We start from the raw sequence: 18375 nt of genomic DNA, 5'->3' as shown, positions 1-18375 counted from the left end.
CTCAGAGCCTCCATTTCTGATCAAGTGAGCAACCCATGGCTCCTCCTGGTGACATCCTCTCCATATGGCCCACTGCACCTTCCCCCCAAGGCTTTCTCTGACCACTGATCACTGACCACTGCCTCAGTCCAAGCACCCTGCTGCCTCAGGCTCTGGAAAGGACAGACCCTCTAGGTTTGTGCTCCTCCCTGTCTGACCTACTCATGCTCAGGTTTGCTCTCTGGTTTTTCTGTTTTGCCCATAAGTTTTGTTTGGTTAGGCTTGGCTGTGAGCTTTTCATCCTCTGGTATTCTCTAACTTTTATTCTCAGGTTCCATTTTGTGGATCTCTTCTGCTCCCATCCTATGTCTCACTAGGATTGTCCATTTCCTCTCCCAAAACTTCAATCAAAATGGATGTTTCCCCAAACCTCTCCCTCCTTTTGTGCCTTACCTCAGTGAACTATTCACTAATGCACTCAATACTCCAAGTCATAATACTATCCTCTACCTTCCCTTTCCCCAGATTTCACAGAGTCTTCCTCAAAACAGAAACCCTGAACTCCCAAAGCTTTCTACTTTTTCTCATCAGGTACATCTTTATTTACCTCTTTCACAGTTTTTACTGGTATTTTATAGCAGGGTTTTTTTGTTGTTTTTGTTTATTTTCCCCCACCACAAACACAACTGACTTTAGATTCCTTAAGGATAAGACTTATTTGTTATTACAGATCAAAACTTAAAGCCAAGTTACATGGTACATGCCTGTAATCCCAGCACTCAAGAATTAGAGGCAGGAGGCCAGCCTGGATTACATAGTGAGACTCTGACTCAAAAAAAAAGACAGTCCCTGACCAATAATAGTAAGACATTGATAAATTATGTGACTAATAACTGTTTCTGGATTAATAATTGATGACCATAAAAGTAAAGGAGCCAATGAATATGTATTTAGACATGATAGCAACACTTATTTAGCTTTGAGTTACTCTACAAATAATAATTTATGCTGTGCAACATTTCCACCAAAACAAATAACATAGGACAATTGAGAGAGTAGTGACTTGCCACTGAACCTTGATTGTTTCCTCACACACTTCCAGTTGGTCTGTAATCACACAGCCCACCAGGACTCTGATAAGGCTCAAAGCACAGCCCTAGGCATTTATTCTGCACAAACAAGTATGGCTAAAAATAAATAAGCTCCAGTCAAAATTACTCTACAGTTTCTTTCTTTTTTTAGTTGTAGTAAAATATATGTAATATAAAATTCACTATTTTCACCTTTTGCTTGTTTATTTGAATTGTTTTATTTTTTTGAGACAGGGTCTTGCTCTGTAGCCCAGGCTAGTTTTGAACTCAAAATAATCCTCACTCTGCCTCCTGAATGCTAGGATTACAAGAATGTGCCACAACTCCCAATCTTAACATTGTTAAGTGCAAAGTTCAGTACCACTAAGTATATTCACATTACTGTGCAAGAATCTCCAGAACTTTTCCATCGTGCAAAATTAAACAACTCCCCATTTTCCCTCTCCCCAGACCCTGGCAACTATCTTGCCTCCTGCTGTTTCTATGAATTTGACTGCACTAGAGCCTCACTTAAAAGCAGAAACATACACCATTTTTTGTGTGTGACTGGCTACTTTCCACTTAGCATAATGTCCTCAAGGCCCAGCCATAGTATAGAACAGGTCAAAGTTTTCTTCATTTTTGGGCTAAATGATAATCCATTATGGGTGTGCATATGTGTGTGAACGTCTCGCTTATCCACCCACCTGCCAATGGAACTGTGTTTGCTTCTATTTCTCAGCTACTGTTACCGTATCTCCAAATTTTATTAATAGAAAAATTTTAAATACCACAATATTTAAATAAAATGACTTAAAAGTTTACAGAAAAAAGGAAGTATTTTACCATGTGTAGATTTACTGATTTTTCTCTATAAATTATTTTTAGATGAAATTTTATCTTTGCAACTCACACTTTTACTAACAGACATATGTTTAACACAATCCAAACATCATGTCTGTTCTAAAAATGAATATTCATTCACTTTATTGACAAAGTGGCTCTTTTTAGCTACGTTAACAAGGAACTTACTTTGGGAAAAGACACGTTTCCTGATTTCTGATTTATTTTTGATTGACATATCACAAAATACCTTATTTCATATATGAATATGTAAACACGACTAGCCCCTTGGGGATAAATGGAAGATTTGCTACCTAAATTTGCACAGTCCAGAAAGAGCCCCAAAACTGGGAATAAAGACAAGTTAGATGAACAACTGAGAGTACAACTCACAAGCAGGAGACTTGGGCAATCTGTCTTTACCCGCTGCTCTCAGCACATCATTGTCAGCATCTTGACCCTGTTAGGTAGCTGGTAAGAGGATTTTGAAGGCCAGCAGATTTTATTTTTAACCTCCCCATATGGTAACCCTCTTGTTTCAATGTGAGCATCATCTATAGAGATGATCATCAAATAGCAGCTCTTCCCCTAAAATGTTTGGGTAATTTGGTCAACTCAAAAGTGATGCTCAGTTAATGAGCAACATGTATAGCATGATCTTCTTTGCCATTGTATTATAAAATGCCTGCAAGAATACAAACAAAAGTGTCAAGAGTGACTTACTGACCTTGGAATTAAAACACATTTTTAAAACTCTGTGCAATGTTCTCCTTATGTAACAAACACAATTTCTAAAAGAACTTTAGCCAGGAAGATTTTCAACCCATTAAGTTTTCTTATTTGTTTTTTGAGCTATATATATATATATCATATATATCTCTTTCATATATATATATACAGATATATATATGAAAGTTTATAGTAACATTGGTTATCACAGGAAAGTATTATCAATAACCCATTATGGTAGTCCACAAAAGAAAACTCTAAATAACCACAGGATATCAGATAACTGGATACTACACAGTAATGACACAGAGTGAACTACATGTGCCTGCACAATCATAGCTAACTCTCAAAAACAAAAGAAAAAGAAAAATATTACGTAAGTATTGCAAGCAGTAGGGTTTTGCTAATATAAATTCAAGACAATGATCAAGGGACACGTGTAGTTATGATAAGACCATAAAGAGCAAGAACGTGAATGACTCAATAACAGCATAGTAATCCATTATGTTGTCTAATGTAAAATATATATAATTCATATCACAACTTCAAATTGAATTAAAACCTAGAGAAGATAATAGGATTTTACAAAAATACTAATACAATTGACACATCCATATTTCAAGTCTACTATCTGCAGTACTAATCATCACTTAATACAGCATTTATATTTTCTAAATTAGAGGATCTCCATATATGAAGATTTTCCACAAAGTAACATAAAATAATCCATCTAGCCTTTCATTTCCGAAACATTTAATAGACACCTACTTGCCACAATGACAGATTGTCATTATTTTACAAGAAAACAAATAAGCCAATCCAACACATCAAAGACCAGTCAGGTGACAAAGACGGATATTGGTATATGATTAGAGCAGTAAGTAGGTCACTGTGAGCGAAGAGGGTAGAGGCTGATGGTGCCCACTGGAACTTCTTCCCTGAAAATTCAAAAGCATCCCGCAAGGAGGTGAGTAATTTAAGTCTTGAGACACAGTACTTGCCTAGCAAGCACAAGGCCCTGAGTTCAAACCCCAGTACCACCAAAAAAGTAATAATAAAATAAAACCAAAGAGCAACTTTAGATATTTATCCAGAACACTTATAAAAACAAAACTAAAAATTGCCTCATCTCCTAGCAAAACGAATAAACACAGCAGTTAGCAGGATTAAGGGAAATTTCCCATTCTCTAATCAGAGGAATTTAAATCAAACTACACATTTTTTCTGATACAATGTTTGGTGCATAGAGTAAAGCAAACCTGAACTCTGAGAAAATACTGTACCATACATAGAAAAACCCTTCAGGCAACCGTCCAGTGTGGCCTGCAAAACTTTTAAACAAGGACTTAAAAGAGAGAAGGACAGAAAGAGACTTGCTCTCCAGTCAGAGACACTCTTGCGCAAGGAAAAGTTTATAGTAAGTTCAAGTTTCTAACAAGCACTGTTATTCATTAATATTCTAGAAGTCGATGGAATTTTAAGGTATCCCTAGTATGTTCAACTGTTCAGACTATTTCTGGGCCCAGGCATTTCTGGTGCTTATGTAGTAGACAAAAGTGGCAAGCTATGAAACTGGAACACAAAGGATTTCTATTATTCCCAAAGGCAGACAATCCAGGCCCAGGTAGAACATGAAAAGACGTCTGATTTAAAAAAAAAAAAAGAAACACTTCCTACTCTCTTTCCCTTTCCCCCTAAGCCAAAGGAAAGGAAACCACAGCTCCCCTAAGTTTGTGGCAATGTCTTTTATGACATAACAATCTGGAGGAAGAGCTTGTCAATGTGTTCAAGTGAACAAGTTTATTTTTCAAAAATTGTATTTGGAGAAGCATTCCTAGAAGAGTATTCAACCATGAAATGAAAAAACTTACTCTGTGCCTACCACCATCTGCTGATACCCTTACAGCCAATTCTCGTCATAGAATAAACTGCACAAGCCATGAACAACTATAAGGTATTCAGCAGGATGTAGCCACACTCTCGGTAGTGTGTACGCAACAAGACAGCGTCTTCAAGAGATTATATGGCTACTTTACAACAGAACAAAAGGTAGACTGAACAATTACTTTTTGTCAGTTTTCCCTGTTAGTTATATTAGTTTATCACAGTCTTATTCAGATTGATAAATGATGTTAAAGAAAAAACATGGAGCCCTGGGAAGACGAAGGCAAGAGGACTGCAAATTCCAAGCCAGACTGGGTTGCATAGCAAGACCCTGTCTCAAAAAAACCCAAAAAGAAAAGAAAAAACATCCATTGGGATGGTTCTTCCTTTAATGTTAGGTACATTAAATGATTGACAAATGATTGACATTCAACATCAAGCAGTCTTCTGAAAAGGAACTTGTGCTCCTCTCAATGGCACATCTGGTGGGCGCAGATGGTATGGATTAGCATAATTTTCCAGCAATGACGTGCCAAAAGCATAGCACAAAATAAGGATTATATGTGTGATGCCAATTATTGTTCTTGCCAATGTTAATATAAAATCTTCTAGGGATGGTTCTAATGCTTACTATCAGCTAAAACTTCAGAAAAAATCCAGGAAACAATTCTGATAGTTCTGAGGTTGACAGTGAATTCCTTTTGTGGCAACCTACTACTCTCTTGCGCCCTTCCCTCTTGAACAAAGATGGTCAAGTATCCCACTAGGAGTGCAACAGGCACATGGGAGGAAATAAACACAATGTAACCTTCTATAACATAATGCATGAAATCTGATTGCATTATATGCATGTACTCGATACGTCCACTAGAAAACAATACCTTCGAATGAGCATTAAGGAAACTACCTGTTGTATGAAGATTAAGAATACTATAGAAAAACTGAGTACCTAATCTATACAAGGAGCAGCACTAAGCTCTATGACAGATACAATGATAAAGTATAGTAAGCCATTTCTCTAATAATTTAAAATCCAGGAGAAAAAAGAGTTAGTGTTATTAATATATAATGTAATATTGCATAATTGTTGAGGTGATGAATAAATGCATGTGAGTAGAAGAACACAGTAATGTAAGAAGACCATAGACAGATGTATCAACTTATACATGGAATGATTAGACAGGCATCATGAAACACCATGTTTCTGAGACTAGAACATAGGTTATATTTGAAGTAAGCAAGAGAAGGAGAAAAAAAATCCAGGCAGGCCTAAATGGTTTAAGTCGGGGTTAACAGAACAGAAAACCACAAGTGATACTTGTAGAAGTCTGTTACATCCATATTTACCGAAATCGTTCACACAGGCAAGTCACAGAAACAAAACTCCACATAGCAATGGAAGAGAAAAAAGTAGAGAGGTGATGGAAAGAAGGGATACACACATAAATATTCTTATTAGCCCTTGGATAATGCATAATTTATTATTATTATTATTATAACACTAAGCTATTTATAGCTTACCTAGCTCCAAAGTGCCTGTTAGAATTTATACATAATCTTATTTGTAGAATTATTTGAAAAGAGCTCATAAAAACATATACAACTTTGAATAAGGTGAAGATAACTTATTGAGTAAAGTTGAGCAAAAACAGCTCTTTAAGATAAATTGTAAGCATGTATATAAATATCACAAAGTAGCTACCTGTTTAACTATTATATACTAATAAAATTATTTTTAAAAATAAAATAAACAGCTCTTTACTACAAAATCAAGAGCAGGGGTCCACACTTCTGAGTCTCGCGTCCTCTGAGCTGTGCTCCTTGTGTAGGCAGACACCTATGTGTTCCACACTCAGTTCTCCTGAAATTACTCTAGTTAACAGCATTGGTCTTCTAATCCTTGAGTCCACAATACAATTTCTTAAATCATTTTAACTTGAATATAATTTAAAAGTATAAATAATGCTAGCAAATACAATTGAAACGAGTGTTTTTAAAGCAATTACATTTCTCAACTACATTAAGAGGAAGACTACTGCCAAACCAAAATATTCAAGACTTGAGGTTTCAACAGCCTCTACCAAGTGCTCCTTCAGGTAGTTCATTGACAACCATGAACACCAGGAACAGAAAACATGTTCACTTCAACAAGATCTACTTGAAACAACAGCAGCCACCATTACTTAACAGAGAAGAACTAGAAGCATTTTTCAAGAGCTACTGTGGCTGACATTTTAAATTTTACTTTCTAATGTTTTGACCAATGGCATAGACATAAAAAACTAGTAAACTGTACAGTTTAAGTGACATGAAGTAACTGCATATTTAAATACAGATGAACAACTAAAATATGACTACATACAGGTTTATTTTCTTCTTTACAAAAAAATAGATGAAAGATTGTAATGGTTCTATCTTGCCACTAATCATTACCTATGTGATTACCAGCTTTCTTATCTGCAAATACAGACAAAAGTATTAATACATTAGTTATTTTCTTCAAGAAAAAGGAAGTGTTAGAAAAATCAGGCAAGAAACCAACATATCTAAGTTGTTTTAGTTATGAATAAATTCAAGTAACTCAAAGAAGGAATTTCAAAATGTGAATAGGGGTATAATCTAAATAAAAAGCCTGGTAACTGACAATTCTATCTTTTACAATTGTTTGAGCATTTAAAAAACAATGTAGCCAGGGACACCGTAAAGTGAGTTCTTTGTCTAAAATTCACTCAAAGACCATTTCATTCATACAACAAAACTATATAGGGTACCTATTCTAAGCCAGACACTCATATAGGTTCTGAGGATACACAAGAAAGCAGAAATGAGCAGTGTCTTTGTGGAGCAAAAAGACATAGATATTACTTAAAGAATTATATAAACATATGCAAGATTCCATTGGGTGAAACAACAATGTGGTTAAGTGCCATCCAGAAAACAGGCATGTAGAAAAAAATCACAGTTCTACGACACAGTAACATGAAATAACTAAGATCATTTCACTATAAAAACTGTGCATTTGGGAACTGAAATAATATGTCATAGTCAGTCTTCCCCTAAAGTCATCACAAACACAAAAGCATACCTTAGGCCCCAAACTGAGAATAATGGCAATAAAACTGGCAATACTCAGGCATGTACTTCTAACTGCGGGAGTCAACCACCAAGATGCTCAAAAATACTGCAGAATCCCAGCCATTTTTACTGAATCCTCTAAAAAAATATTCCTCAGGGCCTTGTGCTTGCTAGGCAGGTGCTCTGTCACTTGAACCACACTACCAATCATTTTGCTTTCATTATTTTTCAAATGTGGTCTCACTTATAAGCCAGTGCCTGCCTGGACTGCAATCCTCCTATTTATGTTTCCTGTGTAGCTAGGATGACAGGCACACACCACCACACTCATCTTTATACTGGTTGAGATGGGGTCTTGAACCACAGTCCTCCCAGTCTTGGTCACCTAAGTAGCTAGGATTACTGGCATCTGCCACTGCACCCAGCTTAAAGAAAACCTTGAAAAAAATTTTAGCTCTACAAATATAGGAAATTACTTAATACTACAAATATTTCCTTGGTCATTCTCTAATGAAGTTCCCAAATAATCTGTGGCATTTTATTACTCATATGAACTTCCTAAACCCCAATGTGATTGTATTATTGATACTACCATAGTAGTCTTTTAACATTTTTGTCCATATTTTATCAAATGCAGTTCTGTCTAGATACTATTCTGTTCTCCTGAGAAAAGGCAGAGCTGCTAGCTTCCCACATACTCAGTTATTTCAAGTATTTTTTTTCCTTTTGCTAAGAACTTTGATAAATATTCCCAACCTTGTATAATTAAAGAATAAATCTCTGCGAGGCATCTTTTGAAAGTGATAGCCCCATCAAATAAAGAATATCTAAGCCGGGTACCAGTGCTTCACATGTGTAATCCTAGCTGCTCAGAAGGCAGAGATCAGGAGGATTGTAGTTCAAAGCCAGCCTGGGCAAATAGTTCACAAAACCCTATCTTGAAAAAACCCTTCACATGAAAGAGTTGGTGGAGTGGGTCAAGGTGAAGGCCCTGAGTTCAAACCCAAGTACCACAAAAAAAAAAGTCTAGATTTAATTCCTACCCATCACTCACTAATTGATGATTCTTGAATATGTGAGCTAAGGAACCTAATCATGGGTTCTTCATGTATGAAGCAAAACTCTATGAGAGATAACAAATGTGTCACAGTAAAAGTACTGAAAAAGAGAGAGACAGAAAGAGAGACTCCTGACCTTCTGACTCGATGCAGAGAATGAAGGCCAGTTATTAAATCACCTTTAAAGAAAAATCACACATACTTTAAGGACCATTGTGTGGAGAGTAGAGTATGAGAATCCTACAAGAACTTGACACAAGCACAGCTATGCCCAATAATCTGCAGGCTGGGATGACATAGCCCCTAGCCACAGAAGGGGGCAAGGACAAAATGCAGCACAGCTGCTTTTCCTAAGATGTTTACATCCAGAGAGTAGCAGTTTCCTCCTGTTCCCAATAACTACAATGTCATGCCCCCACACCCGAGAACTGCTGCTCTACTTCCTCGTTTGCCACTGTATATAATAAACTCGCTGGAGGTGGTCAAGGCTGTTATGTGTCTCCATTAGAGTGCCCAGCCCACCTAACCCCAGCTTTCTGCATGTTTGTCTTCTGTCTTTTGTCTTTCTCAATCTCCCGTCACTACCAGTGAGGTTTGTAGGACAAGCTCACACTGCCAGACTATTGTAGGACTGAAAATGACTCTAGACTTCACACTTTTTTTCAATATAGTGACTGAAGATAATATATGCCAACTATTTTCCATAGAAAGGGAATTTTTCAATACAGTAATTCCTCTAAGGGAAAAAAATTACCCACATGGCATATTAATGGATGGATAAAAGTGAAAGCATTGAAACAAATTATATAAAGAAATCTAAATGCTATTTGACACTGCATATTCTGACGGATAAATAAAGATGTGTAATTTTTAATTAAATGTTGATCCCCTGTTGTGAAAGCTAATGCTTCATATGAGGTTGAAAACTCTATCACCAAAGTCACAGTTTCAGTTGTGCTTGCATTTTATACAAAGCATAACTGATATTAAACATTAAGAAAGACTATTCAGCAACTATTTTTTAAATGCCTTCTATGCAGCCAATACTGTTCAACACACTGGGGATTTATCAAGAGAGAAGTTCACCATGGTGTGTTATCTCCCATCACAGAGCACACACAGAGCAAATGGATGGTAGCAGTTTGCCCGCAGACTAATAATCACAACAAAGTGGCTTTGTTTTCATATACAGAAGGACTATCATGAACAGTGACAGCCTCTGTGGGAAGAAGGGAAGAAAGAAGGGGAGAAAGTAGGAAGGGAGGAAAGAGTGAAAAAAGTAGGGCAGGAAAGAAGGGAGAGGAGGAGGAATGGAGGGAGGGAGAAAGGAATAGTTAGTACCAGTTTCCCTTCTCCTCTCTCTCTCTTTCATGTATGCACACATGCATATTGTACTATGACAGACCACCATTTTGCAGTCATGATGACTCTTCTGCATCTTCACATTAGAAATAATCCTCCCCATTCAAAGTCTATTTTAGTGCTTACTCTACCATGAAGGCCTTCCCAAATGCTCTAATTGAACAGGATCTGTCTCTGCTGTGAATCTCTAAAGCAAATCCTCTCAAAATCCATCTTTACTACTGGATAGTAAGCTTTTAGGATTTTTTTGAGTCTCCTTTTTGTTTTGTTTGCCATATTTGTGGTAAGTTTTTAAACACATGTACCTTCCCTCTCTTTTATGCTTTACAGAAAATATATACTGCCATAAAAATAATACGTGGAATTCAATTCAAAAACAGAAGTTACATGTAGCTAGCTATTTATAAATATACATGCATATTTAAACATAGAAAAGAAATCTAAACTCTTTATAAAAATTTCCCAAGCATTTCCCTATTCATTTCTTGAAATTTGTGAAATGCTTTCATCAATGCTGGATGTGGTGGCAAACCCTTATAATCCCAGCACATCACAAACTGAGGCAGGAGGATTTTGATTTTGAGGTCATCCCTGCCTACTTAGGAAGACCCTGTCTATAAGTAAATAAACAAATACATGCACACATACATAAATAAAATGACCTTCGTCAAAAGTTTACAGTCACTGATGCTGATGAGTTAATTCACTTAATTGTACTCCACTTTGGCATAAATTAAGGTTTACTTAGTTTCATCAAACTTCATGTCCTTTCATTATATGGAAGACGTTCCATCACACACTTCTTATAGATTACACATTTTTTCAGATGATTTCCTTTTTCCACACACGGCTCAGCTCTTCGGCATTCCTTTCAACACCATGTCTATGGAGACAACCATTCCTTCTTTCATTAAAAATACACCAATGCACTGAGTAGAATACCTTGACAAGGACACAGCAGAGATTAGACAAGTACTTGTTAAATGAGCTTGCTTTTTACTTTTAGGGATTCAAAGTTTCCAGACACCTTAGCCAAATTATTGACACACTGTCTCTTTGTATCAAGAACAATCTTCTGTGCCTTTTTTCACTAAATGTGGAATCATATCTGGGCCCCCCCATAAAGAAAGGAAAAAGGGTATTAGGCCTCATCTCTTTCAAGAGTTTGTTTTGCAGTTTCCATGGTGACAGACTTCTCAATAAAAGTTTTACACAAATCATTGCCCTTTCACTGCCAAGAATGACTTAATACTACAAGGGCTAAGGTCTGACCTTCTATCTTCTACTAATTCATGGAAAAACAGAGGTGCAAAGCTGAATCATCTTTCCAGGTATGCACTGTGCTGTGGTTTGAAGAGATTTGTCCCCACCAAAACTCATGTTCAGTCTTGGTCCCCACCCAATGTGACAGTGTGGCAAGGTGGTAGGCCCTACAAGAGGCATGTGGATCACAATGAATCAGCCCTCATGAATGGATTAGTCTTGCTACCACAGGCGTTCTGCGCCTTTTCTGTCTTGCGCTTGCACTCACACGCCATTCTGCTTTGCTGTGTGAATTGAAGCAGCACAGGACACTCACCAGGAGCTGCCTGATGAGCTGAGATCCAAGCCTCTAGTGCTATCAATCAAAACAGAACCCTACTCTTCAAAAAATAAATTCCCCAGTCTCCAGTACTCTTACAGCAACAGAAAATAAAATACACATTGCCAAGATGTAGAACTTTTAGAGTGAAATAATCAGAATGACATGGAAAATGGTGCCCCATTAACATTCTAAAATTTATTATTATAAGAATGATAAGAATAAATATAACTAGCCATTCATTGAAAGGGAGGTCATGAAGATTCTACATGGCTTCATTCATTGCTTAAAAAATAAGAATCTATCAATATTTCTATCAAACACAACTATTTCTAGAATGTTACATCCAGAAAACTTATTTTGGAATAGAAGCACCATTAATAATATCCCTCAAAGACTATTCCTCCATAAAGTTAAAAATAAATTTCTTTCAGCTCTATGAATTTGAACTACTTAGAATACCATGTGCATTTCAGTAACATCAGTTTACTTCCTTCTGAAATGCTGTTGGTAGACCCTCTCAGGATATTACTCACTTTTTAAATGAATCACTAAGACAAACTAAGTTGTAACAATCTGAGAGTTAGAAAAGTAAAATTTCTTGACAACAAAAAAATTAAAAGATCAAATTTCAAAATATTTCATGCTTGTAAGAATAGTTCATGGTTGGGAAGAGCAAACTTTCTTACTCAAAAGTTATGCCTTAAGAAGAGTATTAATAATCAGTTATTTCTTTCAAAAATAATTAGAATATTTGTTATTTCTAAAATAACTATGGTTGTCTTTAAATCTTATTAATGTCATCCTTTTTGTATTCACCCACATATTTGGTGCCAAAGCTTTACTAAAGTTATGAAAAAGACATCAATAATACTAATCACAAGTTATAAATAAGCATATGTAATGGGAAAACTATATAAACACTTTCAACTTCAAAATTAAAAGATGAAAGCCAACTTGACATTATTTTATTTGGTACATAGTTCTTATGGGTCTTAAATACTATTGCTGCACTCATGAATATCAGTTTTAGCATAGAAGCAAACACAGGTCCTAATTCTGAGTTCAAGTTTTGCTCTTTGGTATGGCTCCACACTAAAACATGAAAATTTCATTGATAATTTCTGAAAACTACCTGTGAAGATATCTTTACTTTCTGAATGTATTTGTTGAGTAGCTAGTGAATCCTCTGCATATACCAACCATTGCTTCTGAGGTAGAGATTTTATATGTTTGACCTCATGGAGTCTGGAATCTAGCAGGAAAGAGAAATTTTATGTGAACAGTTACAAGGATGTTTAATGTATAGTCATACCACCTGCTGCAACGGAAAAATTCAGTGAAATTTTTGGGAGTATATAACTAGGAAAGGTTTCTCTGGAGAAGTGACCTTGAAGTTGAGATATTCAGGAAAAGCAAAAGGTGATAACAGAAGTGAAAGAAAGTAGAGGAAAATGGTCCAGTCATCAGAAATGGAAAGTACAAACCCAATAAGGCTTAGGGAGTGTAAAGGAGTAAGAGGCAACTGTCCAAACCAGGGATAAAGAAAGAAGTCTTCTGGGCACATCAACAAGATCATGCAGAATCTTTCTTGCACATTATTTACTGTCTGTATTATGATTATAGAATTCATGCCTAGGTACAAAAGGAAGTATACCATACTCCATGGGGAGCTAGAAGCCTAAGGAGTCCTGGGGATGTCTGCAGTTCCTGGGATCCAGAGTAGGGCAGAGAAAGGCAGAGGATTAATGGGAGTCTGGGGAGAATAGTCTACAGAGGACATCACTGAAGAGTTTCATAACAAGATGAGACTTGCACTTGTAACTATTCTCTGTCTGCTAAATAAGAACAGATGAGGGTACTTGTGATGGTGCAAGCAAAATTGATAAACATGTAAGACCACAGAGTTAACAGTACAGAGGGACAAAAGTAAATACATTTCAGACATAATTTGAAAACATAATAGACAAGACCTAGCAATTACATATAGTAAAGAAATGACATTGAGAGGGCAGTGTTGAGAATGACTTCTCAATTTCTGAAATAAGCAAGGGCAATACTGAATCATCCTTGGAATATACGCTATGTAGAATGTCAGAGGAAGCACAAAAGCAATCTTTATCAAGCCTGAAACTTGATTTCTTCACAAGGTCTTTAGTAAAAACATTCTAAAACTAAGATATGCACTTTAATTTCTAGACATATGTTGTCAAAATATGTGTTGTCAAAGAAGAGTATATGTTTAAATTCTAAATCTCCAAGAAAAGAATTGATAACTTTTAGAAGCCATAGCTTAACACCATGACTATAAGAACAAACACACTATCATTTACCTTGTGCTTCCCGGATTTCTCTCACCATTTTGCTTACTTTCATCCAAGCCACCATCATTTCTCACTGGAGTTCCTCTAAAAGCTCCTAAACTAGCCTCCCTGTTCTCTCTCTCACTCACACAGTCTGGTCTCAAAACAGCAACCAGGAGTGATCCTTTGCAGATTTAAATCAGGTCATAGAACTTCTCTTCTTAAGGGAATGCGAGTTAGAGTCCTTAAAGCAGCCAACAAGGCTGATCTACTTGTAGAACTTGGACAACAAACATGAGTAGTATTTGCTTAGATGACAGAAGAGAAAGTAGAGTTCACTGGTTTTATTTCCCTCTGATAATCAGTAAGTCATCAGGAAAATAAAGAGAGAAGACTAAGTTCTATCTCCATCGCAAAAATGTCAGATATTGTTATAAAGCTGAGCAACTAAAAATCAAAACAAAGAAAAGCAAACTGCATCAGGGTGGCCAGGCCTTAGCTACACAAATTATTTTAAAAGGCTGGGCAACAAGCATATACTCACACCTCCTTTCTCTCACCATGGGATGCCCGAGACCACCTCAGGACTCTGCCAGAAAGAAGGCCATCGCCAGAGCCAGGTATGGTGGCATAAGCCTGCTCTCCCAGCACCTGGAGGTTGAGGCAGGAGGGTTTCAGGTTTCAGGCCTGGAGCCTTGTCTCAAATAAATAAATAAATAAATAAATAAGATAAAAATTTAAAAAGGCTTAGCTAGCTTCAAGAAGTTCTGCTTTATCTTGAGAAGTAAACAGCTAAAAAACCAGGGAGGAGACAGAAATCTGTTTGCCTCCTGTCACCACAACTGAGATACAAATGGACTTCTTAAGTATAAGTTCTCTAAATATCTTATACTTGCTAGATAGGTACTCTACCACTTGAGCCACTCTCCACTCTGCCAGCCCTAATATTTTCCTTTTAAGAGGAAAAAAAAACTTTCTTGTATTTCTCAAATTATAAAAATTTATAAATTGTTCATATTTTATTAAAAATCCATACAAATAAAAACACCTATATTCCTAAAAGCCAGAGAAAACCACTTACAATTTGAGATGATCAGAGTACCTCTCCAGACTTCTATGCATACATACAAGGTTTTTTTGTTGTTCTTCTTTTGGTTGGTTGGTTCCGTTTTGAGTTTGTTTGCTTGCAGTACTGGGGATTGAACTCGGAGCCTTGAACTTGCTAGGCAGATGTTATACTACTTCAGCCACACTCTAACCCTTTTTGTTCTAGTTACTTTTTAGATAGGGTCTCATGATTTTGCCCACGATGGCCCCAGGCCAACTACTTATACCTGCCATCCATGCACCACCATGATGCCCAGACTTATGCAAATTTTTAATTGGCGCTATGCATGTTTTATAAACCTTTTTTCACACAGATAATACAAACATCTTTCCTGTAATTACAAATATATTTCTACATCTACATTTTAATGTCTTCCTTTTTTTGCATGGACATAACATACTTCATTTACCTACTGCCTGACTCTGACATATTTGAGTTGTTGCAATTTGTTTCCTTTCAGAAACAACTATGCAATGACATTCCCACATCTATGGCTTTGTTAGATTTTCAGTTTTAAAAAATTCAAGATACAGAACAGCTAGATCAAAAGGTAAGCATATTTCTATGTCTTTAAATACATATTCCCAGACTATTCTCCAAAAAAATTGATGCTCACAAAATTACATTCACATTAATGACAGAAACACAACTGTCATTTTCCCATACTAAGTATTATTCTTTCCATCTTTGCAAATCTGATAAGTGAAGACCAGTCTCTGAAAGATCTTCTATCTACATTTTTATTACAAAATTTCATATGCTGACCTTCTTTTAAAAAAAACAGTAATAATGGTCTATTTCTATTCCCCAGATCCACAGAATTAGAAACACTGGAAGTGAGCCTCAGGAATTTGCATTTTTAACATCCTCTACAGATGATCCTCATAAACACAGAGATCTGAGAACCACCAGTCTATATACTAAATGTTTCTAGAACTCAACAGTTTATAATCTTTGGCCTTACACTGTCTCGATAGAGCTACATAATAAGTGGAGCAGGGTCAAGAGACACTTCCTGAATTTCAGAAAGAAGACAGACTTAAAGAGGTGAACTTGCCCAAGATCTCATAGCTAACAAGAAAAGGAATTCTACATAATATGACAGAACAGAGATGATAAGTCATACTCCAATTTCAGAAATCTTGAAATGTGAACAACTGGGTGTACCAAGTTGGAAAACATTTACTTTTAAACTACATGACTCAGGCAACTCACAATTAACTTATGATTAAGTTAACTCACCAGGTAGGGAATCTTACATAACTTTTTACATTTCAAAATCATATTTTTTAGAAAGAAGTAACAAGGAATTCTCTGAGAAAGGAAAACAAGAGGGCATGTGTTAGGTAGGAATGCATGACCCATACCATCCTCTCTACACTGACAGAAACCCACACATAGTTGTATTATTTTGATAGGAGAGTGTTCTCCCATGAGACCACAAATATCACACCTTAGACAATCCTGCACATGGCCGAGTAGTTTCTAGTGTGGGACCACGACACAGTGGAAAAGCCAGCATTTTGGAGCAAGCAGACTTTTGTCACTATGTGGCCCTGTTACAAAATGCTTTGTGTCACAGTTTCCTAATATATAAAAGGAGAACAAGCTTAACCTCATAGAATATTTATAAGATAAAAAAAAAGTAAACAAGTAAAGTGCTAGGTAAGTACCTAATTATTCTGGAGTTTTTTCCCTAAGACATGACCAAGAATTAATTATTCTAAATTCTTGCCATTTTTCAAAGACGTGACTTACTCACTTGGCAAAAATTGGTTGGTTCAATATGATATCACGGTATACTGAAAATACAATTAATTCTTCAGTACACAGTATCGGTAGTAAGCTAACATGCAAAATAGGATTCCACAGAAAAGCCTGTTAAATCACATGAGAAAAGCCAGATTATCAATGAAGTGGCTAGGATGCATAATTCCAAGAAGAAGAAAAAAATGTTTTGTAATACTCAAAATTACTTCTAGAGTAAGTGAATTTAAAAGATAAACTTAATTTTACATACTGGTCACATATGTTACATCAGTAAAGTTAAAACTCTGAGGAGAAAATGTAAGACTTTTTTAACAGTTTGGTAATGTTTTTTTTCTTAGCTCCTCAAAACTTTTTAGTAAAAGATAAATTTGGAATATTAATGTTCAAGAGACAGTAATTAGCATTTTCATATACTGTAGTGCTTTTCTCAAAATAATCTTGTTATACTAACATATAGCTGCCTGTGTTTCTTATATTTCTTAAACTATAAACGAAAATATGTTATTTCTTTAAGTTTAAAGCAAGTGAAAAATTAAAATCTATGCACCCTAAAACAACAAAATGTTTCTTAATTTCACAAATTTATAGTTTTTTTATTCTTCATCCTTCTGAAGTCTGGGATATAAATAGCTCCTTGATTCTGGATTTTAAATTTTTACATTTATATGTATTTTTGCACATTAAGACAAGAAAATGAACTTCAGTAATGTTTACAATGGTCATTAAATATAACAATCACTTAATCATGAGTTAGCAAAAGAGACCTCAGTCTACTTTTTTAAAGGACTGAAAGCATTTCAGCTAGTGTACTAAAAACAGTCTATGAGCTACTGAGGGAAGGATGTGTTATTTTCCCTCAGGTCTATGTGTACATGGAGTAATAGAGACATATTACAAAATGTTTACAGAATCAGTAAATCCCATGTTATTCAAATACCAACACTCTTGATAGAGAAAATGGAGCACATATCACATTTTGTCTCTTCATGTGGCTTTTAGACTTCTCAACTTAAGACAAAGTAATCATCAGTTTATTCTTACCGTTATTTCTTCCTGCACCAAAAGATTACTGATTCTGATCAAAACAGAAGCCCCTGTTATTGCTGTTCACACTGTTTTTGTTTTTAATTGAGCTGGCTGAGAATCTGAGAAAACTGGCTCTAATAACACTCAAATGATTTCATCAGTTGTGCCCACAGATGCAAACTGACTGGGCCTTCCTTTGTTATTTAGGACAAACATTTTAAAATATTTTTTTATAAATAAAAAGGAAGTGAGATAAAATTTAAAGAAAGAATCAATATTAAAGACTCCTATCTGCATGCTATTTTAGAGCACAGAAGGAAGAAAATTTCTCTGTGTGCTGGCAAATGTTAATACTCATCCAGAAGGTTGAGTCATAAAATCTCGATCACTGAAGTGTTCTGAAGTTTAACTGATTAATATTTATGAAATGTTCAAAGTGCAAATTCTCATATTTCTGATGCAAGTATGAAAATATTTATGTCAAAGTTAGCACTTGTTATTTTAAATATGCAATTCACTAAGAATCAATACAAGTGCACATCAATAGATCATAATTTACATCAAATAAATATACTATTTTAATGAC

General features: G+C 35.8%; 1 protein-coding gene across 7 annotated transcripts in view; it reads right to left on the bottom strand.

Annotated features, from left to right (window-relative positions):
• Nucleotides 1-18375, bottom strand: part of Prkd1 (protein kinase D1) — a 317831-nt gene that overhangs the window by 271199 nt on the left and 28257 nt on the right. For 2 of the 7 annotated variants that reach the window (XM_074068228.1, XM_074068230.1), the window contains exon 1: nucleotides 1-18375. This exon is cut by the window's left edge and continues 10608 nt beyond it. The exons of the other annotated variants lie outside the window; for them this stretch is intronic. The gene's annotated coding sequence lies outside the window, so the exon portion shown is untranslated. 7 annotated transcript variants of the gene reach the window in all.

This window comes from Castor canadensis, chromosome 3, assembly GCF_047511655.1.
Source record: "Castor canadensis chromosome 3, mCasCan1.hap1v2, whole genome shotgun sequence".
Lineage (NCBI taxonomy): Eukaryota > Metazoa > Chordata > Mammalia > Rodentia > Castoridae > Castor > Castor canadensis.
This window is presented reverse-complemented; position numbering and strand designations above follow the sequence as displayed.